General features: G+C 37.5%; 1 pseudogene across 1 annotated transcript; it reads right to left on the bottom strand.

Moving 5' to 3' along the window:
- Positions 1–1,729: 1,729 nt before the first annotated feature.
- LOC103721927 (zinc finger CCCH domain-containing protein ZFN-like) lies at positions 1,730–25,501 on the bottom strand (annotated as a pseudogene). The gene is made up of 7 exons (XR_015972827.2): positions 24,789–25,501; positions 23,910–24,067; positions 17,946–18,008; positions 12,330–12,449; positions 11,880–12,176; positions 6,769–7,092; positions 1,730–2,263 (listed from the first exon to the last, which is right to left on the bottom strand). The product of XR_015972827.2 is annotated as a zinc finger CCCH domain-containing protein ZFN-like (transcript).
- Positions 25,502–26,454: the final 953 nt, after the last annotated feature.

Consider the following 26,454-nt stretch of genomic DNA (forward strand, 5'->3'; position numbering starts at 1 on the left):
GATATGATTTACTTGGGGGCATGATTTGTATTATACTGTGATATCGTATATTGTGATATCGTATATGCTCTAATTTTGCTACTCTCTAGTCTGACTATGATCACACAGGCTTAAGATTTAATATCTAATCATTAAAATTAGTGGTGGAAATTCCCAGGTTTCAGCTTATTGATAGATTGCTTTTGAATAATCACTGAGTTGCCTAATTTTATCTCTTTATTTCTAAAACAACTCTCTTCCCTCCATGTTTTTGCCATATATACTTCCTCAGAGCATCCACAAAAATCTCCTCCCTTGGTCCTTGGACAAATATCACATTTTATTGCAAATAACATATCATCCAAAAGGCTTCCATCACTTGGTACCCTACTGATTATTATTCCTATTCCCCTATAAAACATTCATTGCTACCCCTGCCACTGCCGGCACCTTTTATAACACCCAATATTTTCAAGTTTATCACAGAATGCATGCAACAAGTATCAGAAGAGCATCATCCAGACATAATCTAAATATAAGTTTTCTAGCAATAGCAATATTATAACTAACAAGCCTTAAGCCATAAACATGGAAAGCAATGTACACTAGAGTTGATGTTTGGCACAATACAGAAACATTTTGGGAAGTTTGAATTGGAAGTTTCGAAGCTTCTATATAAGATTTAGAATTTTCAAGCAGGTTAGAGCACAAGAATTAGCCAGATATAACGAGTTTGAAAGCATTGAAGATTATTTGGAAAGTAACCTGAGAACTTATATTCACTTGCACTAAAGATCTAAATCAGTATTGCAGGTTCATTCCTTGACTCTACATTTGTGACCATCTGAACTTATCCGAAGAGTGAAAAATGCTTTATAAGTCAATAAGAATAATGACATTCAGGAAAGAGTGGTGCAGGAAAATAATAAAGATGAATCACAGCGCAACATGCATTGATTAACGATAATTTATTCATCGAACAGCAAAGTGAAACAAAGGTATCTCAAGTTTACGGTAACTCTTATAATGTTCCTGAATAAAAATGTTGCAAATGAATGGTTCATCTGGAAATAGAAATTTCTATCAGTCTTATGACATTATATGAAATTTCAAATGACTGGTTGGAAGGACCAGAAACTAGAATTTGTATATTTTATGTAAAACCAACAAACAAGCTTACAGGAAACAGCATGTGCATTCTCAAAGTTTTGAACCAAATAATCACATCTGAGGAAGCACCGAACCATTGAAGATGTTCTTTAAATCAGATAAGGTATCCCCTTCAATAATCAGCAGACCCACTCATTGGCTCCATTACTCAGGTACGAGTCCAATCCTTCAGTCTTTCCATGTATTTAACATATAAATTTTACCATGTTGAACTGCCCATGTAAAATTTTTGCAACAGAGCCCCGTCTACAATATATGAGAGAGAGAGAAGATAGATAGATAGATAGAGAGAGAGAGAGAGCTAGGGAATAACGAAAAATTCCCAACCCCCTACACATACGGTAGAAACAAAGCACGACAAAACCAAAGCCTACCTAAGAACAGCTACTGAAAAGTGTAACAGATGATTACAAGAAGTTACAAGTGAAGAAAGACTGGAACATCTAGACCAAAATATTACAGGAAGTCATCACTGGGACCAACATGGAGAGAAGGGAATTGAACAATTTGAACAAGTATTCTGCATGAAGGACAAATAAGGAAAGAGACCCCCTACTAAAAGAGGCATATGGGCTTGTAATGCCGAGAAGACATTTCCTGTTTTCTATTAAAAATGACATGATGCAGATTTACAAGGTGAAGCGTTGGAAATTTGGGAAATTGAGAATATCTAGAATTTCTTGGCGAGTGAATGCATCTTCAGATGAAAAGACCCAACTCATCATGGAAAGACCGTATGTCTCCAGCACAGGAACTCATCTTATGGGGAAATTCTCGCAACCGTGTAGATTAAGAAAAAGAAGAAACTGCCCGATAGTTGAACTGGTATGTGATGCCTTGGCCCCCACATTTTCATCACCAGTAGCTGTCTGCCGAGATTCTGACAGCAAAGTCATCTGGACTTTCCTGTGCCAGAATCAGCAGGCCCTTCTGATGACAAGGTTAATGCAGGAGGTCCTGATGATGATCCCATTAGATGTCGAATGGTTGGGACATCAGCTGTAGAGGATGTTGCAAGACCATATGCGAAAGTTCCCATTGGATGGTCAAATTTACAATTAGGACCAAATTTGCAGATACCATACCGAGAATAAAAGATGCACAAGGGTTCACCCTGTTGGAAACAGAAATGCAGTAGTAACTTAGAAATATCGTTCCCATAGAAAAAGAAAGTCAACAAACAAACTTAATATAAGCATAAAAAACGATCAACACCAGATCCAAGTTATCATATATTATACACTACAAAACTAAAAACCCTTCAAAACCATATAAATACAAAGATCTAAATATGTTTTCTATCAGACTAGATATATGACAGATGCACATAAATGCATTAACCTACACTTGTCACATAAGTCACTAGCAGCCTTTGCATTCCTTGATTTATTTCATACGTACATACAAAACTTGATGGATCTACAAGGCAACTGCATGGCTAAATAATCTCTAAATATGTTGATAAGCTATAAACATTGAATAGCATGGAAGCAGGAAAAAAACTCCCTCAACACCAGCACAGCCCTTTCCATTACCATGACAAAATAATGCAGGAAAAAAAAGATGATGCAAAGTAACTGCAGTGCAACCAGTTGAACCAACCATGAATAAAGCACATCAAGATCAAGAAAATGATGACTGGTTGACTCACATTTCGCATCCAATCTTTAAGAATGGAATTAATGGGTGCAAAATCAATGATGAGGCACCATATTAAAGATCCAACCCATTAAAAATGATCACCAAGATTGCAACATCAAGGCCTACTCAAATTTCAAGAACATCTTGTCATTTTTCAAGCTCTTGGAAATAAAGGATATTTTGGGCTTTTGGTTCAGTCAAGGTTCGCCAGATCGGGTACCGGTAGGCATACCAGTCACCTACCGGACCGTTACGGTTCTGGTTCATACCGGAGCTGCCGGTTCGTCTCTTCCCCGCCGGAGCCGAGGAAGAAGAAGAAAACGAGAAAGAGCGCGGGAAAAAGAGGGAGGGAGGAGACCTGTGGTAGCGAAGCAGGTCTCTTCCCTCCCTCTCTTCCCCGCGCTCTCTCCTCTTCATCATCTTCGTCTCCGTCACAGAACCAGCCTGTACCGATTTTCACTATTCCGGTGTACTGGTTACAGGCTGGACCGGTCCGAACCGGACGGTACGGGCCGATTCGTCAGACCCTGGGTTCAGTCTATGCCTGTCTATCTAGTATTAAATGATCAGTAAAGCATACCAAAGTGCATATAAACAAAACTCACGTTTTGGAAACCTGCAACTTATTTACTATATGACAATTAAGTGAACAACATCTTAGTTATACAACAAACGGTTTATTTGGATAATATCTATCAATAATCTATTTTGCTTGAATTTTGGTCCATATGTATCTTCAAGGAAGCAGAATTCAATGAATGGTGACTTTTCTTCAGACTTGCATAAATGTACACCAGTCTTATTTCAAAGTCCCTCTTATTTCTCGTTTATCTTCTCTAATACCACAACCACCCTTCTTTCTATATCAGATTATAAACCCTAAGACTGAGCTCTCTCCCTAATTTCTTAACCCCACCTCGAGTAGAACCACTTTCTTCAACATCTCCGACCATATACCTCATCTTAGCCCAGTGATGCTGATGCCAGACATCCCTTATAACATGTCCACCCTCATATATTATAGACCGGAGATGATTGACTTTCCTAAACCCATCAGTGACTGATCTTTGGGCAGGGCAATGGACAGTCATCATGAAACAAAAAACAAAGATCTAATAATAGAAATGGCCTTGGGGTCAAAGCTTTGGGTAGTGCGATGAGGCCCAGCCACTACAATTAAGTGGCAGAGCTTCCGGTGGAACCATGATGCCCAACCATAATGATCCACAGGGAACGCTTACCATGATCTAAAAAATAAAGCTCAAGTAGATGGACAAGAAAGATGGTCACCATGATTCAGCACAGAGGAGCTTCAATTGGTTGGATAATGCTTGCCATGGCAGCAAAGCACTTGATTTCTAATATGTTTCTAAGAATCTTGCTTGTGTTTCTAGTCTGCAAAATTAGTGAAGCTAACAATAACTTATTACAAAGAAATAAGGTTCAATATAAAATCGCTTAATAATAAACTTGGTTCTTCACATAGAATCAACATATTTAGTTAATTACTAAGACAAATAATGTCAAATTTTATTCTATGAAGCAAGGTATACCATCTTGGTATCGGGCTCCATACCGGTGCCACCTCGTTACTGTATCGATACACCTGGTACAGGAGCCGGTTCAGCATACTGAGTGTCAATACGCCCCTCGTATCACGTATCGGTACCAAAGCGGTATGATACAGTACGTTCTGTACCGCCCAGTTCAGTATGGTATAGTAAACCATGCTATGAAGTTTGAAGTAGATAATATCAATTTCTAAACTTCTATAAAATTTGTCAAACAAAATAAAAAGAGGGGGAAGGGAAGGGGCGAGGTCCAAAACCTTGATAAAAGAAAATAAGCTACAAAGGTTAAAAAGAATGAGACTTCAGCACATTTTATAGTGCATGGAGAAGTAGTATGCAAAGATAAATCCAGAGTCTTGGGATGCAAATATAAAAAATTACAGGTTGTAAGCTAAACTCCTTTGAATATCCATTTCTCGGAATTAACATTAGAGAGTTCAAATTAAATCTAAATGGTATAGCATGGGTTCATTCATAAATTAGAACTGAGAGGCCCACATAGAACTTGAAATCTATGAGCCTCATATGAGTATCCCCTTGTATGGCAAAACGTAAGAACTTATTTTGTAATATAATTTATTAGGAGACTTAGTGCAAGAAGATTGGAGCAAACCAACAATGTAGCATTTAGAGAACATAGTTATATAGGAGCATGGAAGATGCTATACCTTGACCATCCTCTAAAACATGAGGACTTTGCTTATATGTTATTATTTACAAGGTATATCATGAAGAGAGGGTATTAACACAAACAAGATTCAGTTTTAAGATTTAGGGGTGCTTATATTAAAGATTAAGTGTGATTATCCCCTTGAATACTAAAAGGACCAAAGACTGCCGAACTATTCCGAACCGGGCAGTTCAAGGCATATCAAACCGGATCAACCAATTAACAGGACGGTTCAGCCAGTTGATCCAGGTCTTGAACCAAACCATTTTTTTCATAAAAATCTTTCCCAATTCTCTCCCTCTCTCCTAATTCTTTTTCTCATTTTCTCCCTCTTTGTCAATCTTTCGATTCTCCTCTCTGCTCTCTCTCCCCTCTTCCCTCTCTCTCAATGCTCCGCGATGACGACAACTCCACATCAATGAGAGCTCCATGTCGACTATAGCTATATGACAACGACAATAGATAGACTTAGGGTTTCATAATGGTGACAACTTCACGGCAAGGGTTAGGATTCCGTCACCGCTACCGACAAGGGTATCTCTCTCTCTTTTTCTCTCTTCCCCTCTATCCCTCTCTCTTGATTCTCTTATCTTGGCCTCTCGATTCTACTCTCACTCTCTCTTGATTCTCCTCTCCTGATCTTCCTCTCCCCTCTTCCCTCTCTCTCAATGCTCCATGACAATGACGACTTCGTGACAACGACTTTGCAACAATAATGGCTCCATGATGATGACAACGGCTAGGGCTAGGGTTCCACAAAAACAATGACTCCATAGCTAGGGTTAGCAATTCATCACCACTTCCAACGAGGTACAACTCCCCCCTCTCTCCCTCCCTCTCCTTCCTCTCCCCCCTTATCCCTCCCTCGGTTTCAGTATGGCTCAGCTCTATATGGTTCGTACCAAACCGTACCGAATGGATCACTTGCCGGTACAACCTCCAATACCGGTTCAGCAAACCTTGAAAAGGGCTTTCTACTATAATTCGTACAAGGTTTGTGGAGAAATAGTGAAGAAACTAATCATGTTGTAGATGGAGATCAAAGTTTCAGTCACATAATAGAATAGAAAATAATCAATATTTCACTGTAAATATATTCACCTATAGATTTAGAAAAAGTTAAATTCATATAGAATGGAAAAACCAACCTCCATGAACATGGAATTTAAAAGTTTCTTATAAATAAACAACAAAATATAGTATAGTGAGAAGATATCCATTTGATGGGTCACTTCATAAAAGAAAAAAGGAACTCTCAGTGCACGAGGCTCTGTCACTAGAGGTTCTGGGGAGAGTCAAATGTATGCAACCTTGCCCCCATATGCGAAGAGACTTTCCGTATTTTGAACCTATGATACTAGGTTATAATGAAGTTATCGTTGTGCCATTTCATAAAAGATCATTAAAAATGGTCAAAGAGGCTTTGTTCATATATCATGCTACCAGATCATGTCATCACGCCTACCAAAAGGCATATAGACACAAGACAAGACAACATGCAACAATGTCATAAATGTAAAACTAGATAAGGTTCTTGACATGCATGGATCTTTCATCATAGTAGTACAGGATTATGGAGGTTTACTAGAACACGACATTGAAACTATCAAAGGTTATACACATATAGGATGTAGCTTCTCGAGTTATAAATGTAACAATAACTAGCTGTGGTCCTTGACATGCATGGATCCTTCAAGAAAGCAGTAGTGAATTGTGAAGGTTTGTGATACAACTTACTGGACGAAGTGGAAGGCCCAATGGACTCAATATACAATTTGGAACAGGCATCAATCTCTCCCTAGGATGATGAAACCTACAGGCTGGACCAAACTTACAATCTCCAGTCTTCATATAGAACTGGCATTCGGGCTGGTCAGGCCTCTCAGGAAATATGTTCTCCCTTTGCAAGGCATAAACACCCATAGGGATGGAGCCTAGTCGATAGGAAGAAAATGTGCCTTGAGCACCTGCACTTGTTTCACTTTGGCGTGATGTACTGTAATACTCAGCAACTCCTAGTATTTCTTGTTGGCTCTTTGGAGATGAAGACCCCATCTGCCCCTGCAAAGAGATCAACCAATACTATTCATGATGCCATGATGGCATTGCTAGCAATTCCCACATGCATCGTTCATATAATATGATAGACAAAACAGATTCAAAGTAAAAGAGAACAGCTAAATTGTAAAATTAATAGTTCCTAGCAAACCCCAAAAGACAACATGAATAGCAATACATGATGTGCCCACCTAGAAAGTGAGAATTCTAAGGGCCTCTTGGATCCTTGACCACCTTATCTGTGCAATATTTCCAAAAGTAGAAATATTCGTAAAAGAGGAAGACAGAAGGTAGAGAAGTCATAGATATAAGGAGGCAAGGATGTGGATTCCCCGAACCCTAATACTTTGTGATTGTGGGCAACTTGGATTATGCAATTCAAAAAATCCCAAGATTGGGGATATCAATGGCCACCTTCGATTTGTGCATTTAAAACAATCCAAGGCTGTGATTAGAAGAGGAAAAAGCCATTTGACTCAGTTATTTCACCCTTTTTCAGCCGAATGGTCATTGGAACACTTGGTTGAACCACTTTTTCAAAAGGACAAAATGAATACTTCTGAAAAGTTAGTATATAACTTGTTGCCTTCCAAACCCATTTACCCTACTTAACCCAGGAATATATTAGTTTACCATATAGGGTTGAGTAAGGGGTCATTGCTTAGTGCAATGGTCTGATAAGTGCAATGATGCAGGTTCAAGTCTTCGGTCAATCAATTTATGCAAAAAAAAAATGCTAAAGGTTATGTCAGTCCCTAGTTTGCCCCTTCTAGAACCCTGGAGTACTGGTACCATAACTAGGTAATGGCCTTATGTCAGGTTGAGTAATTTATTCTGGACTAAAAAGGAGTAGGAGTAAGTTACCACATTTACTCTAGGTTAACATTCCGCTTCCAAATGTAGCCTAGAAGAAGTAAGAAGATCCTTAAATTATAGCACGAGAACTGCTTAATTCAGATCATAAAATGGCAAACGAGCTTGACATGCGGACATGTTAAAATGTTTAGCTAATGCTTCAAGACATTTACCAATCAACCATATTCATGGGGTTAGTGATATTTAGCCTCTTGCTATGATCAAATAATGAAGAAAATTAAAATAGGTAAATGTCATAGTTATGACTCACATTCCTTGGGCATTTGACAATGAGAATGCTATTCAACGTACTGTAAATAAACAAAGCAGATCCTATGGTGCAACAATGAGCAGTCCTTTCAATGGATAATGAAACAATTAAATACAAAAATAGTCAAGCAAATCAAGAGTTAGAATTAGAAGAATCTCTGGAAGAGTAGAAGAAAAGAAAGAGAAGAATAAAGAAATCTCTCGCAGGTTAGAATAGACCACACAGACTCAAATAACAAGTCCATGCAATTTAAATTCTCATATTTGTCAAATATGCAACCACTTATGTACAGTGCTGACTTGGATACACCTGTAAGAGATCAGCCATAGACATGCTTAATAAATTCAATTCGGGCTTTCAATTTCGATCCAAGATATGCAAAAAGCTTATAAATTAGCCTAGTAACCTGCCAAAACACCGTAAAACAACAACCAGACATGAACTGGACTCATGTTGCAAGCTCTCCCTCAAGCTGAAATAAGAGGATTTAAAATTTAAAATGATAGTTACACTAACTAATATCTATTTCCACAAGCCTTGTAAATGTGCATCTTGACCGTACGATTTCATATATGGCTTACTGACATTAAAACCATACAATTTGATTTTGCTTGGGTTAATTCCATAATATTCTCCCTTTTTTTTTTATTGGAGTATGTTTACCAACATGGTGCCACACCCATAATGCACTTCATCTAATGCATGCTATCGCCCTAAAGGATCACTTACTTCCCAACTCTTCTTCTCCAAATAACACAGCTTAGTATCTTGACCATCCAATTTCATATCTGGCTGACTGACATTAAAACCATACAATCTGATTCTGCTTGGGTTAGTTCCATAACATTCTCCCTTTATTTTTTTTTATTGGAGTATGTTTGCCAACATGGTGCCACACCAATAATGCACTGCATCTAATGCATGTTGTCGCCCTAAAGGATCACTTACTTCCCAATTCTTCTCTAAATAACACAGCTTAGTTCCTTCAAGATCATATGAGACTGGTATTTGTTATTGCCTACCGACCAATTCAAAATGAGATATATGAGTTATAATGCCGAAAAGGATGCCTAGTGAAATATAACAAGAGGGTGAGGGCCAGCATCAGTGATTTGCGACATAATTAAACCACTCCATTTGAGGTTTAATGAACAAAAACCCACCAATCAGAAATTAAGCCATCAAGCCACCAATTCACCAAAATCCTTCAACAACAATCTTAATGAAGCTATTAGCAAAACAGCAGGGAGAAGAACCATTACTGTAAAAATTATAAATAGCTATAGTACACTTCATAAGAGAACCTAATGTGTTGACAATTTTTAAATTGGATAGAAGCCCTTAAAACTAGTTCAAGTTGTATGACATGTCTGATAGGTTACTTGCCCAAACAAAGCAGAGGCAAACCTACACATGGAGGAGAAGCATGATAAATTGCATTCTGTAATTAGATCATACACCTATGATGTATTAGGAGATATTGATGTGATTAATTGAGGCAAGGTTGGGATTATCTTCTTCATTTTCTTTCTCTTAAGTTGATGCTAGAGACGAGCTAAGAAAGGAGATACTAAAGCCCGTGATCTTGAGAGTCCTCAAGTTTGGGATCAAGACTTAACTGAGTTGAGTCGAGTTAAAGTCCTTGATCTTGAAAGTCCTCAAGTAGATCCACAAAGAAAAACAAAAAGGCTCATCCGATGGAATCATGGATCCACACACATACTAGTGCATGACAATAGTCCTCATGATACAAGTGAGGGGGAAAAATTATAATACAAAGAGGCAATGGAAATCAAACAAGAATTAGCATTGCTAATTCATATTTAAAATACATTTATCTTCATGTAATAAGGATACGAAGACCAGTTATCAGTATAAAAACACACATGACAGATAAACAGTTAGCACACAATGTAGCAACAACCTTGTTATGTGGAAACCATTGGAATAATATCATTAAAAAAATAATGGTAAGTCTTTTTTCTGAGAGTGGGATCATCTGTTTTACTTATATAAGCAAATAAAATAAAATAAAATAAATATTAGCTTTGTTAATCTATGAGTTAAGCAAATAAAGTTCAAGAACCTTATCAAGTCCAAGTTGATGTCCACATTAATAATCAGCTATTTGAGAAATCAAGTCAAAGTCAAACATCAATAAAGAATACCATGATATAACACCATTTATGAAGTTCTCAAGATGACATGAAGATCCATCATGTAAGAACTAGTTGATACTTTAAATTTTACACCATGCATTATGCAAATGTTTATACTTCTTTTTTTTTAGTTATTAGTAAAATTTGAAAGTCTGACAAAAACTTTCTACTAGATATTGAGAAACCAAATACACATGCAAAAAAACCAAAAGACATTTGAGAAATAAAAAAAGAAAATTATATGTCAGAACATGATAAGCACACAGTGGAAAGTATGGAGATAGCTAACATTTAGTGGCACACATCCTATCATCTTTCTTTTGATCTCATTTTTTCACCTCTTTTTTATTCATATTCTGTCTCTTTTCTTTGTGTGTGAGTTTGGGTGAGGGGCGGATTGGGGACAGGGAAGGAGAGATGCTTAGTTTAAAAACAAGGTATACAGTTTATAATTATATTAAAGAAAGAGAAATAACCTATAAAATGTGAATATAGCAACTCTGGTCAAAGATTAAATGGTTAAAAGTTCAAAAAGTTGGAAATGTAAATGGCATGTAAGCTACATTGATGAGGATCAGAAGGAAACAAATAAAAATAAATATTTTCTTTAAAGCAAGGTTAGCAATCCGGTACCAGATCCTGTACTGGTACCATGCTGATACAATGTCGGTATGCTCAATATAGGAGTCAATTTGGCATACCGAGACTAGGTACAGCCAAGACTCAGTATACGCCTTGTACTGAGTCTCAATTCAATACTGGTATGGTACAATATGCCCAGTACATAAAACAAGATAAGATAGAATCATAGAATAAATAATGGTGAATAATGCATATATTATGACAATCATTTGTAGCCTTTTCAAGTTTAATTACATTCAAAAGGAAAGAAGAAACTTAAGATGTGTTATAGTCTTCCCCATGCCATTTAGCAAAAAGATGTTGAAGGAAAGAAAGAGTTCTCTTGACTTTAAAGCATTAATACTGACTAGAAATGCAATCAAACAATTTGAGACAGAAAAAATTGATATTGAGTCTAGCATCTCACGTTCAAATATTTTTTAGCTTTGTCAAATCCATATAATCAATATTTTCATGGCTTTTGCACTATTACTTCTATTTCAGTGAACATAAAGGTTGGCCAAAGATGACAAAAATAAACAGATTCAGCCCAAGAGAAACATGAAGATGAGTGTCAAACAGTGGATCTTCCTTGGAATTTTATGCGACCAGTTCATACCAAAAACAATTAAATGGTGTTGAATAATTTTGTTCCTGTATAATCTTCAACATGTATGAGCTTCTGGAACACAGATTCTCCTATACAGAATGGCTACATAATATATTTACAATCACTTGCCAATATAACTGCCATGAAGTTTGAAGGAGAAAAGATAATGCATGTAAAAAGCGAAACGAAAAAAATAATCCGGTAATATACCATGTCTCTCTCAATGAATCATGCTATTTCTAATAAGCAGAAGAAAAGGTGAAGCAAGACTTACAGGATATGGATTCCACCCAGGAACTTGAACCAACCCCTGAGGAAGAATCAGTTGAGCATAACTTGAAGGACTTTGCCATTGAGGGCTTCGAATGAAAGAAGCTCTTGACAAGGACCAGTTTGTCAATCCCCCAGGATAAGACTGCTGACCAGGGATTGTGGTGGAATGTGCAGGAGCATAAACAGGAGAGCCACATAATGCATCCATCGCATTAGATGGTTGTGGATGGTGAAATTTACAAGTGTTTCCAAACTTACATTGTCCAGTTCTTAAATAATATGCACATTCCTTCTCATTCTACAACAGGAAAATTGAAAACAAATGGTCAACAATAGACAATTACAATAAGAAATATAAAATATAGAAGGTAAAATTGCATATGATCAAAGTAGATATACATCATGGCCAATTTAGCACTAATAAAAGATAAATCAAATAGTGTGCACAAACCGGTCGAAGTGGATAGCCTAAAATGCTTAATTTAACTCGCCCAACAATTCCAGCTTTATCTTTTGGGTGGTGAAATTTGCATGTAGCTCCAAATTTGCACGAACCAGTCTTCAAGTAATACTGGAAAAAGTGGAAAGGAGGGGAAGTTATATTTCCTGCTCAAGATGGAAATATACAAACAAAGCCAACTCATGATGTAAAAGAGAGATAATTGGGGTGCACCAAACTACCATAACCATAATCACAACCATCAAGATTTATCCACCTTATTGGTATCAGCTTGGGTACTCCATAGTAACAAAAATATAACCAATTCAAAATAATCAAGCTCCCACTGCAACCTTTGCCATTAAATAAATTGCAAGCCTCGTCATAACTTTTTAAATATATTTATACAAAGCTTGCAATTTAATCCATTTGAAAAATAATGTTAGAAATAGAATATATCTGATGGTAATCACCACGTATTATTTAGATAATACATAATTCACTAGAGAAAAAAAACAACCAAGGGTGACCAAGTTCTAATGACATATATATTAGCTTTACATGAGGTGAACACAAAATAGTTGTATTTTGCTAAAGGGTATACCAATTTTGGTTGACGATGGTCTGAGAACATAATACCCCATGTGAATGTGAAAGGCTTATATTTAATGTAAAGGTTGTCATCAATATCATTCAAGAGTAAATTGCTCATTAGTCTGGTTAAAGTATTGTTGAACTAACAATTTTTAAAACAAATATTCATTCAATTATTAACATGTTCAATAATTCATACAATTTATTACAAATTTTATGGCTAGAATTAATCTGATAATCTTGCAACTCTCGGCCTGCACTTCTGTAGAGAAAAAAGGACACCAGAAAATAACATATCTACAGAGGAAGGGCAGTCTTCCCTTGAGTGTTGCAGCATTATGTAAGAGTCTTTCTCCAAGCTTTTTGCAATAGTTTTTTCACCAAATTCTCTTTCCTTAAAGAAATTCATGTGGCTTACTATGATTTGTATTATTTTTTAAAAAATGAAATATGTGGTTTGCTAAAGATGTTTATGAAAACACCTATTAAAGAGCACGCTTAGAATATGATAAATTTATAAAAATCAAAAATGCATTTCAAAAGTTTAAAGACATTTTCTATGATTCTCCAAAGATATCATGCAACAATTTTTCCTAATACTGATCATCTGTTTCACAATGGATGGCCAAGATGGATCAAAGTTGGACCTGTGGTATCCAGTTTCAAACGTAAGTAATGATGACAAGTATGGTAATTTAAACAAAAATGGAAAGGCTATTTTGGATGAATCATTGACAGTCATCTGTAGGTCCCTATTGCTAGATTTCATAGGAGAGGTGATGGAAAGCCGTCATCGATATTCTGGGCCCATTCTCCCACTACTCCACCTCTCCTCCCACTCATTCAACGGCCACCACGCCCACCAAGACATCGTGATTGTACTTTACCACCTCTTCCTTGCAAGGGAAAATTGGATCAAGATTGCTTGGACATCGAGGGCCATAAAAGCATCGGGGTGGTTGCAGTAGAGGCAGCAACAATGAGCACTACAGGGGAAGCTAATGCTGACAGTGGTGTGGAACCTAGCAGGATGCAGGGAGGGCAAGTGGCACTGATAAAGGCAAGGGCGGTGACAAGGCTTACAAGAAGGTAGTGTGGGTGGGGATGGCGGTAGAGGTATGCTGCATGGTGGGGGAGGCGAAAGAGTAGAAGCAATGGAAGGCTATCATCTGTTGCCGGAGTAGAGGGGAGGCTGAGGGGAGGTGGTGAAGCACATTGTCTATTTCCTAAATTGAATAAAAGTAGCAAAAGCCTATTATGGCAAACAAAGAAGGGGATTAAGGTAAAGTCTAAGTAAAGGTAGAGGCAAGGTCGGTTTCGGGACGGTTCTGATCATTCCGAATCGGGCAGTTCTGACCGTCCCGAGCCGTACCGGTGATCGGGCAGTTCTAACCATCCCGAGCCGTACCGGTGGATCACCGGTACAGTTCCGGCAACGAAAACGAGACCCGTTGCTGGAGCCAGAGAAGGAGAAGAAAAGAAAGAGCAAGCGGGGAAGGGAGGGAGAGGGAGAGCCGCGGGGGCCGGCGGAGGCTACGGCCGCTTGCCAATTTCACTTAAAAATTGCGAATTTTTTAAGTCGTGGCTGGACTCTTGTTTCGTTCGAAACAGGAGAACCGGCCGCGGCCTCTGCGACTTGCCGACTTTACTTAAAAATCATGAAATTTTTTAAGCCGCAGTCGGATCTCTATTTTGTTCGAAACAGAAGAACCATCCGCGGCCTTGCCTGCGCAGCCTCCGCGATTTGCCGACTTCACTTAAAAATCGTGAATTTTTTAAGCCGCAGTCAGACCTCTATTTTGTTCGAAACAGGAGAATCGTCCACAGCCTCGCCTGCCGCGGCCTCTGCGACTTGCCGACTTCACTTAAAAATCGCAACATTTTTTAAACTGCGGCCGAACCCCTGTTTCGTTCGAAACAGGAGAACCGGTCGCAGCCTTGCCTGCCCCCGCAACCTCCGCTGGACCCCACGGCCTCCGCCGGCCCTCTGTCGGCGTCCTCCTCCCTCCGCTAGCCTCTCTCCCTCTCACTCCCTTCTCGTTCTCTTCCTCTCCCACGGTATCGTGCCCTCGTCAGTACAGGCCCGACATGGCTCGTACCGACTCGTGTCGCCGAAGAACCGATATCGGGCAGACCTTGGGTAAAGGTGCCTATCCAACAAAACAAATTGGAAATAAAAGAAAGTAGTAACAATTGTACAAATAAAAACAAAAAATGAATAAAAAGGTCATCGGCTACCACCAATTGCATGTTCATTTCCACCATAGTTAGCTAGGATTTATTAAATAAATTTCATAAATAACAAAAGGAAGTAGTGTAGCAAATATTTTAGAATGAAATAGTAAATTCTTCAGAAATTATCTTTCGTTCTATACCAACATATACTAGCAAAAATGGCACAAACACATTTAGCCAACCCCCTCGATTCAAAAATGACCCACCTAACCCAGCTCGTTATGTTCACAGATTAGCTCAATATCCAATATGCCTAAGCTACTAATAAGTTGGTTCAACTTCGTGACAAAAGGCACTATTGTTAATGGTACTCCGAGGTCCGAGTGCTTGCCTAGGTGAAAGCAAGGCAACCCTAAAGTGCCTTAATAGTCCCTAGATGAGGCAAGTGTAGTGAAGTAACCTCTAGATGAACACCTAGGGCAAAGGGATAGGCATTCGAGTGAGCTCCTCTCTAATTCCAACACCATACCTTACATACTTCCTATGCCCTTTCTTTAAAAGTTGTGTTAATTTTACCTCGGAGGGTGTTTAGGTCTAGTAAAACCCAGATAAATGGAGTGATGGATGAGGTTGGTTCAAAACAGAGAGACAAGGAGAATGATAATTATAAATCAAGTGGTGGTGGAAGTGATGAGAGTTTGAGTGATGATTATTATGATAATGCTTGAAGGCTAGTAGCTACACTAGGATGTGCAGTGATTTTTGTTGTTTACAAACATGTTTTAAAAAATGATATTTTGATGATGCCATGTTTGAACTTTAAAGATACTATAGGATGTGAGGTGTTTATTTTTTGCTGCCTTTTTTAAAAACATATTACAGAAAGTGGTATTTTGAAATGATGTTTTGAAGGATATAGAATATGATATTTAATGTTTTAAATGGTTATAATTTAGGACGTTGAAACTTGAATTATCAATCTTATAATAGTTGTGTTTTTTTTAGATATAAATAGTATTTATTTATAATGCACTTGTGTAATTTTTCATAAACTAGCGTCTTGCTTTATTTACATGAGCACCTTTTTGGTGCTTGGATCCTTGGACCACATGGGTTTTATGGCCTTGAGGGCAGCTTTTGCTTTTGACAACCTTAACAAAGGGTTCCAAACCAATAGTTTAAAATTTTTTAACATAAGTGATTTCAAATATACATAGATGCCCCACACTTCAATGGTTATATTCACTTATTCAGTTATTAGTGATAAACAAGAGATTTATACTAATCAAAATTAGATATGAGGAGACTACCTATCAAGTCAATGGATCATAAAAAACTCTTCAATCAAATGATAGATCACAGCCATTCTCTTGTTACCCTCATGCTAAATCCCCAATCTCATTCCAATATTTACAACCCCCTGTTCATCCTGCTCAAATATTCTCTCAACTACCCCCCTTCCGGAGGTTCACCCTTTCTTCTCAACTACTTTCCACTCCCATCTCCTCCTTTATCCTCTCTTCCTCTTCCATCTCCTCCTATTTTTATCATCTCCTCTTCCATTTGCACCTCATACTCTCCCCTCTACCCACACCCCTCTTCTTACACCTTCCCCTCCTCTTCTCCTCTCATCTCCAGCCCTAGCATCCCATAGGAAGGCCCACTCCCATCACCCCAACTCCACCAGCATCCAATGTCATCATCCATGAGGCCCATTGCAAGGCAGCCCTAGCCCAAGCATCCCACCAGCCCTGATAGAAGCCTGTCAGGTCCAGGTCAGTAGATTCAGGTCAGACCACTTGACCTTTGATAATGGTCACTGACCCACCTAACCTATTGGCACCCTTAGCAATATGAAACAAATATTAGCTTGACAGGACATAATGCACACATCTTGCTGATTATCAAGCAATATAATGTACCTAGAATTTTGATTTTCTTTAGATTGACAGCTAACCATCTTGAGGGAACTTAGTCATTATTATGAGCTAAGATTTAAACATTAATCAACAAGCCTTGTCCCATTTCTACAGGAGGACTGTATGTATCAACAATGATATTTCATAGTTCAAGAATGTTCTAGCCAAAGGCAAGTTAGCACAGCAGAAGGGCTGGCCATGGAACCAGAGGATAGTTGGCAGGTAGGGATTCTTTTATTATACGCATGTTAAGCTCATGCAGACAGATTGTATAAAAATTCCTAAAGAATATATTAATAGATAAAATATAAAAAAGGTTCTCAATGGATGTCCGTCAACAACATCCAAAAGGAAAATCATATTAGCATATAACCAAAATTTATAATTTGTATATAACCTTATCAACAATATCATATTCCCTTTCATCAACATTTGGTTGCACCATGTCATAAGAATATGCTTCTACACAGAAGCTCCCAGTTTTCTCAATATATGGCAGCCTATTTACCACTCTATAGATGCATATGGCATCATGAGATAATTTAAAGGCCCTACACGAATAAATTCAATCAAAACAAAGGCAGCTAAAGCATTTATTCTGTTAACCACTTTCACTCGAACAACTAAAAGAACATAAGATAACATAGCTAAAACATGCAACTGATCAGATTTCAGGATTATTAATACGTCTAAGATAGTAATCTGGATCTGAACATATATGTAACATAATCACTTGCAACTTAGAACAACTTAAAAGCCATACAGCAGCAACCTACCACCTTCCACGCTAGTGATCAACATCTATACTCCATAGAAAAGTATATGAGTTCTAGTAACACATTCTTGATATACACAGATGATAATATATGACTAAGAAATGAAGAAAAATTAAGAAAAACAAGTAGTTCAAGTCCCCAAAGGATTTAGAAAGATAGTTCACCTGACATTCAGGTTGCCCTACTCTTTCAGGATAAGCCCCCCTAATTCTTGCAGCAGCAATGGCCTGACAGTTAGCAGGAACTCATCAAGACCATCAAACATGTGGAATTGCAGGCTTATGGTTACAAATTCAAAAAAAAACTAATACATGTATAAGGGTCACTTAAAATAATGCACGTATTCATCTAACGTGATTCATTATCAATAAAAAAACAATATAACAATATCATCCAGATGCATGAAGCGATTCTTTTCTATAATATAACAATTTAGCAATAGGAACTCTAGGAACAAAATTAGATCCTCAGTAAGCAATGATTTTAGACTGTCATGCAACATAAAGATCCTGTCTATTGCATGAGGACCCACATGTCCTTAATGACCCATGCTGATATTTGTCAGGCGTTGTGGAGCCTGCACTGCTCCCAATTTTTCTCCATTAATATAAAGGTTGCAAAGTGCAAACAAAAGAGAACAAATATTTGTATTAGTTCTACAGCAAAAAGCTATCTTTTGTCTCTCAATCATAGGTGAGGAGCATTAATTCTTTTGCATAGAAATCAAAGCCACTTAAGTTCTTCCAGTTGGTTTTAAAACAAAAAAATACTCAGTTAATTACTGGAATCTATGTTTCTTTAGGTGAATTATGGCTAAATTTAACCACAATTCACATCTTAAGCCCCTTCAACAATTCTTTTGGTGCCTAGCTTTACAGTTAGAGGCTTCATGCACACTAATCGAAACCACTATATGTCACCACCATGGTTACGAATTCAGTATACTTTTGCCTTAGCCCAGTGCCATCCCGATCTACATGCAGAATTATATTGTCACCAGAACCGCACTTTTGGCACTACAAGACATTAACATTAGTGCATCACCATTCTATCTACCTCTCCTTTATTGCATATATTTTGCATGCATATGGCACTTTGGTGGAACTTAATTTTTCATCTATTCTACTAAAGAAAGCAATAGCATCCATCTGATCCAGACTGTTGAATAATCCTCCATTTATTGGTCCCAAAAAGAAAAGACAGTTCTGTTTCTCTATATATATCTTGTTTGTGTTTCAGCTATCCAAAATTCTGTTCCGATGTAATTAAATAAGGAAAATATAACCTTCCTTTCTTTTATAACATAAATATCAGAAAGAGACTTCTGCCGAGGAATGAAATGGTTGTCACCTTTGTGGTTCTGAAGTGAATTGCACAGAAGATTGGATATGAAATGGCCTTTATTTCATCCTTCTATCCGTGAAAAAAACTCATGTTATGAAAGAAACAACAATAGTTGCCTCTATTGATTAAACTCAAAAGCCCATGCTTCGAACACGTTCCTTTCATATTCAATATAGCACCTAGCATGAGGGATGCTAAATGTTCAGTAATTTCTATCTGACCAGAATGAAAGATGCCACTGAGGCATTGGCATGTCATATGTATATGTAAGATATGTACATAATTCATCTAGATTATCTTGACTTGATGATTGACAATGAGAAATACTTCTTTTATATCAAAAGAAGATATGAACTGGGGTTTAGGATGGATTTTCATGAAATCTCTAGAGTTTTCATCTTTGACTGCTCCAAATTAAAGGCCATAAGCTTGCACTCCTGCTGACACAAAAAGACAACCATATCCATGTCTTCTTTTCCAACTCATAAAAGGTAAATTATTCTTTGTATATAACACTTTATGAGGGTGTTGCAAAGTTTTAGTAGTTCTGATGCTTCTACATTAATTTCCCCCACTTCAGCCTCAAAAAAAGAACTAACAGGAAGGTGAATCATAACCTTGATGATACTGACATAATATAATGAGTGGTTTTTTCTACCTTGCATTATTGAGCTAAATAAAAAGAGAAGTTCTCTCATAGGTTCTCCATAGAAATGTTTGGAATCTTCTAGCCAATTCAATATGGTTATCCTTCAGACATCAAGCCATTTAAGAATCAGATTTCATGTTTAGGTGGAGAAACCTCAAGTTCGGAAGATAGATACAAAGATCCCACCATAGAAAAGAGCTTGCCTCTTTCCGACAGAACCACTGCCTAACAAAAGAGCAAGTCATATCCCATTTTCACAAAGCCTTGGACCATCAGCTCCAACCAGAGTTCCAAATATCGCCCAAACTGCTCCTTCAACCTAGAAAAGTAGTCTCTCTCTCTCTAACAGCATGCTCCCTCCTTATCTTTTATATTGCTCCCATCCGCCACCTGAGGCCCGCCAGCATCACCATCAGTCATTATACTCCATCTCCCACCTCAGCCCTATTCGATAATATTGTTTCATAATTTTTGAAACATTCATATGTTCATATTGATACAAGTTTAGACGCTGACTTCTAAGAAACTAATTAATTGTTCATATTTTTGAAACTAAGGAATTGGTGGTCTTCTAAGAAGTTTCTTTCTTTTTTCATAATTCTATCATTTTTAGATGCTGACTTGGTTCTGTTAAATAGATAAATTTTTCATTGATTTTGTTGAGCATTTTCATTTGCTTGCTTCATTTGTATCTCTAAATATGTTGTTCAGTCAGAAAGTAAAAACATATGCCTGAGCTGAAAAGTTTTCTTGTCCAGCATATAATATTATGTTTTAATTCAAAAGTCTATTTATGATTTAAGCATTCAAACATGAAGCACTTTTCAGCCACTGGATAACAGGCATCAACCCATGGGATGAAAAATCTAGATCCCATAGTTTTCACTCTTTCTATCCTATGAACTAGAAAGCACTCTTAGTGCAGCTAGCAGCATCACAAAAGTGGAGATACTCCAAACATTTAAGGTAACAAATAAGTGATAGGCAGTATAAATGCAACCTTGAGTTTGGGATTAGGAATCAGCAAATCTATTATTCTTCATTTATACTACCATATTTCAAAAGGAAAAGGAAGAATAAGAAAGAAACATAACTCCTCAATTCTTTACCATAGATAGGCAACAAAGGAAAAGGTATATATTGTAGAATAGACATGGGAGTTTTCATACGACTGGTTTAATCTCACAGATTCACGGTTTCTCTTCATTTCCTAAAGAATAGTTAAGAATATGAAAGCTACATACAAATAACTTTTTCAGCCTACCTTCACACATTAAAGAATAGTTGGATACTTTGAAGTCAATTCCATGGTTAAGAACATTTTTCATGAGTAAGAGTGGTTACATATAATACAAACTAAAGAATGACATGAGATCCTCTCTTTCACTTTCTTAAACTTTTCAAAACTCAAACTAATGAAACAATCAAGACCTATGTGGATTCTATAATCAAGCTACATTAAGAACGAACGAAGTATCATGCAATTTCAACACATGGTTTACTGTACCAACCTCTCTTGCTCGGTACTGGGCATACTATATGGTAAGGTACTATTATTGTACAAGGGCTCAATACTGTATTGTATTGATGCATGTACAGTTGTTGTCTTATCTATTGTAGTATACCATGTGTCTATACAAGGGTGTACCATACCAGTATGGTATCGGTATAGTTCCCAATATTAATACCAGTATGGTACCGGTATAGTTTCAAGGGAACATGCATGCAATGTTTTACAAAATTAAGAGATCTAAATTAATGGTTATAACACTTAAAAAGTCTATGCATGACACTATGATGCATGAAACTATGTATAGTATTTAGCATTCCTCCTTCATTCAATGCAAACTCAGCTGACCAACAGACATGAATCACCATCCACATTGTTCTCCTCCTTTGAATGTTGCAGTAGTTATCAATCAAAAGATATGCTTGTGACCCCACCTATGTAGCCACATATACCTTCTTAGCGATCCTTCTTTCACATCAACAATTTGACTCCATCTAGCATGATCAATCAATTGATCTAGTGTCAAACTCTTAATATGTTATCAACTTTGAGTTTGAGGGGGTCACTACAAAAATCAGCATGGTTGTTTATATTGGTGGAGCTCAAATTTTTCTCAAAGAGGAGAAATAATACCAAATTTTTCTACTCAATTTAATTTTAAAAAAATGTTTATGTTTAGTATAAATTTTAAAGTTCTAGACATCATAAAAAACTAAGCATGAGTTAGGTTTTAGGCTGCCAGACATCAAAATGCTATTTCCTATAATTGCCAAGAGTTATTTTGCAATTCCAATAACTATCAAAGTGCCATAGACCTATAATTATGAAATTGGCAAGCTCATTCTAAATTCTTCCTTAGTTACATTTACTGGCCCTTAAAAACAGTGTTGTAACAAAATTTAGGATAATCTTGTTTCTAAAGAGAAAGCTTGTTCATCAAAGTAGTATTATTACATTACTATAGATTAAACTAAGTAAGAATGAGAGTTTCAAGATCAGAGATCTAAAAAAAGTAAGACTCATATAAGGTATCAATAGAGTTCTCCAATAAAACATAGGAGGTATAGATATGAAGATAAAAAGGATAAAAATAATAAATGACTACTAAATGGGATATCAAGGAGATTATATATTTTCCTACTTCGTTATCATCTTTTCTTCTTCCCCTTCTTCTTCTTCTAACCTATATCAGTTAAATATTGATGGGAATAAATGTGGGTGCTCTAAAAATGTAAATTTAATGGGAGTCACTAAGTCCAAAGTAGCAAGTTTTAATCTCTAATGCAAGCTAAAGTATCTACCATATCCACAAACAGGTTATCATAACAACCACTCCATGACAATAGGGGAACTTGCTTTTAGGGAAAATCTATAAATATTCTCCCATAGTAACTAACCTCACAATTATATTTTAGGGGTGGGTCACAATTGATTGTTTACATATCATGCATATGTTCAACTATACACATATATCTTATGTTTCCACCAAACATTCTTTGTTCTTTTTATGAATTTTTACATGTGCCATATATAAGGAATGTGAACATAGATGGCATGCTTGCCTGTGAGGGTATCATAATGCATGTCACGACTATTGATTTTTAGTTCAATATATTAGCCTAAATGGTCCATTCCAGTTCGAACAGAGCAGAACCAACCCATACCATTCAATACCAACTCGTATCACTTGATTTTGGGCAGTACCACGACTAGGAGTGAGAAAGAATTGTTGAGAGCATGTCTCGATATGGGTTGCATATCATATTATACCGACCATACCATATCGGTAACATACCGGTACTAGGAATAGACCATGGTAAAATTATTCAAAACTAGTTTTCCAAAAGCAAGAATACCAATAAAGAATAAACAATAAACAACTAAGAAAAGAGATTCCTTATATGGACAATATGTATCTAAGTTATTTCCTCACCAAAAAAGAAAAAGGATTTTACATTGACAAGAAAAAGGATTCTCAAGGTGCTCATCTAACTCCCTTGTTGTAGGTTTATTGTTTCTGTTTATCAAAGGTGATCTTGTAATGGAAATGGGGCAAATGACCATATCAAAATAAAACAACAGAACCAACATCAAGGATCACTAGTATCAAAATAAGAAATTATGTTACAATGACAAGAATGGGCCATGACCCAAAATCATAATGTTGTCCATCTAGAATCATACTACAATCTAACCAGAGTTTGTTAAGTCAGGTCAAAAACTATCGTCCAGATCATGCTTTCCCAAAAGGGAGACAAGTAGTCATCCTGCCAAAGAAACTAATGCCAATATGGAAGTTAAAACCCCTAGTCACAGTATTTTACCAACTGAATTGCACAATTTTGCAGGTATGTACAGAATAACATATAAATAAGGCTATGTAAGAGGTCAGTGCTAAATACAAAGAGGAGATTGGAGACAAGATAAATGCAAGAAATGAGTGGACAAAAGCAGATAACCATTAGTAAAGAAAAAAAAAAACTTTGCAGTTACAAATATGCGGATTATACTAACCAATGTCATAGTCCAGAAAGACCACAAAGACAAATAAGAAGGAAGAACCACATTGTTGACATTTCAAACAGTCAACCCCAACAGAGATAATCAAGTAGGAATTCGAGTTACCATCTTTCTATTGGGAGGGTGATTAAATTTGCAAGTCATTCCAAATCTACAGAGGCCAGTCCTCATGTAATAAGCACAGTCTGGCTCTCCTGGACGCTCGGGATAGGGTCCAAATTCCATCAATTCACTGCCTCGTAAATTCAGTTGCCAAATTGCCTCTGCAAAAGTACCAGATTGATATGTCTTAGCACAAAAAGACCATGATCAATAAATTTTCTTTTCTTCTTTTTGGAAGAAAAAGGTACCCAAGGATGACCCAGCTGATACTTCAGCAATTAACCAACAATATATACAATTGCAGGCGAACATCTGAGGAAAGAATAAGAATTTGTAACGCAAAAGGCTATTTGTAGGAAAATAAGGAACCATTTATCAACCAAAATATAACAAAACAATATGAACGCTTTAAAAGTCAGATAAGAGTTTGAAAGATGGGATCACATGAATGTGAAATAATAATTTTCAACTGCAAAGATGAAAAAGGCAACCAAAACAGAAAGAAAGTAACACAGATTACTAGAAGAAACGCAGAAATAGTTGAAACACAAAACACAATTTACCAAAATAATTTTTTTTTAAAAAAGCTTCCTTTTCAGTGAAAAACGATCAACATTCCCCATTTCGACATTAAAGCACCCATGATTCCATTGATTCAAAGCAAAATGGAAGCTTTCTCAGATCGAGTGGAGAAAAGATCAGCATCCATTCACAACAGGGACCAATAACCAAGAATTCCAGCAATGTTCGTACTAAATTGAACAAAAAGACGCCCACTTTCGATCCATCCACACTGAACTCCCAAAACAAGCAACAAGAAAACAAGGCCAGAACCATCAGCAATACTACAGTGGAATGAACACATGAAACCCTAGGCCTCACCTTCGTGAAGCGACGACGATCCCTCCATCACGGCCGCCGGCGGCCTCGCGCTGTGCATGTGGATTCCGTGGCTCTCGTACTCCATCCTCCACCACCCATCACCAGATCCCCGCCGGACCCCACACTCCCCGCCGCCACGCGCGTCAGATTCCGGCGTCGTCGATCGCGGTATAGGCCGCGGAGGAGGACGAGAAGAAGCCAAAAGGGAATACGAGGAAGCGAGAGGACAAGAAAAGAGAGGAGGGAAAGTGGAAGAGCAATAGCGACGAGGGCAAGGAGGGGTCGCGCTCTCCTCTCCACAAACTCGGACAGGAATAAAAACCAGCCATCCGCTCGGACAACCAGCCGTTCCTTCCCCCTTTCCCACCCGCGCGAGCAAAAGCGAGCTATATACATATATATTATATGTTGATGACAAACAAAATCCATTTATATCATTAATTTCAAACCCACCGAAACGGAAAACCGTTTCTTGGAACCGGCTCCCTCTCCCTTACATCGCGAGGCACTGTAACACTATGCCTCGCGGACTCATTGCGTCAGTCGTCGTGAGATTTGATGGATCGAACAGTGGGATGAGCGGGCGTAGGTTAAGGCACGGTGGACCGCGGGGGAGAGGGAGGCGGGGAGGTGGAGAGCGTGGGCGAGAGAAGCGGGTGGGGGTGCCGGGTTCGGCATTTAAGGCGGCGGAACCACGCGTGCGGTGTCTGGACGAAAAGGGGTTGAAGCCGGGGGCGAAAAGGGGTTGAAGCCGGGGGCAAAAAGGACGGGCGAGAGAGCGCCAGCTGTACAATCCGAATACGGTGCTTTTTTTTTTCCCTTTTCGCCGTATTCCACCCACCGACCAGAACGTCACCCGATTGCGCACGACTGGGTCCCAACCACAGTTGCGTGGTTAACTACTTATGCGCTCAGGGAAAGTGGGTGTGGTCCTGGGTGAGGAATGAGTTGGTGGATTCAGTAGGGTGGCGTTTTCTTTTCATTGGGGCGGAACAAAAATCATACGGGCGGGCAGATAGAATATCGTTGAAGGGGACTCCTATTTTACCGTATTTTCTACAAAATCCATAGATCTCATAACTTTTGAAAAATCAAAAAATAATTACATATATAAGGGAGATCATTTGCATCATCATTCTTTCTGCTTCTTTTGTCGGTTTTCTTTCTCATTAAATCGTCTCTTCCATTGTAAAATCTTCCTTCTCTTCCTCCAAATTACTCTCTCTTGCATCTAAAAATTTATAAAATTTAAGAAATTATATGTATAATTTTTTATGTTAGACAGAGTTAGAAAATTATGACAGATAAAAAACTATGTGCTGGCACTAATAATCATCATGTTTTCAAAACTATGTATCAATTTATCTAGAGACATATATTGATTTGCTAAACGACTAATTTATTTGGTACATACCATCTAGCCATATTAGTAAAAGGTATATTTTGAAAATTGTATATCAATTTATCTAAAAGTGTGTATTTGAGTATTACTGAGTGTGTATCGAAGAAACTTACAATATGTATTAGAAAGTCGGCGAGTGTATATCATTTAGCTATATAGTATGTAGTAATTAAACATTATGTTTTAAAAATTATGTATCAATTTGCTTGAATGTGTGTATTACATTGTTAGATGACTAATTTATTAAGTATGTATGACCCGGTC

Source organism: Phoenix dactylifera, chromosome 13, assembly GCF_051530095.1.
Source record: "Phoenix dactylifera cultivar Ajwa chromosome 13, Ajwa_hap1_PhDact_Kaust_v1.1, whole genome shotgun sequence".
Classification (NCBI taxonomy): domain Eukaryota; kingdom Viridiplantae; phylum Streptophyta; class Magnoliopsida; order Arecales; family Arecaceae; genus Phoenix; species Phoenix dactylifera.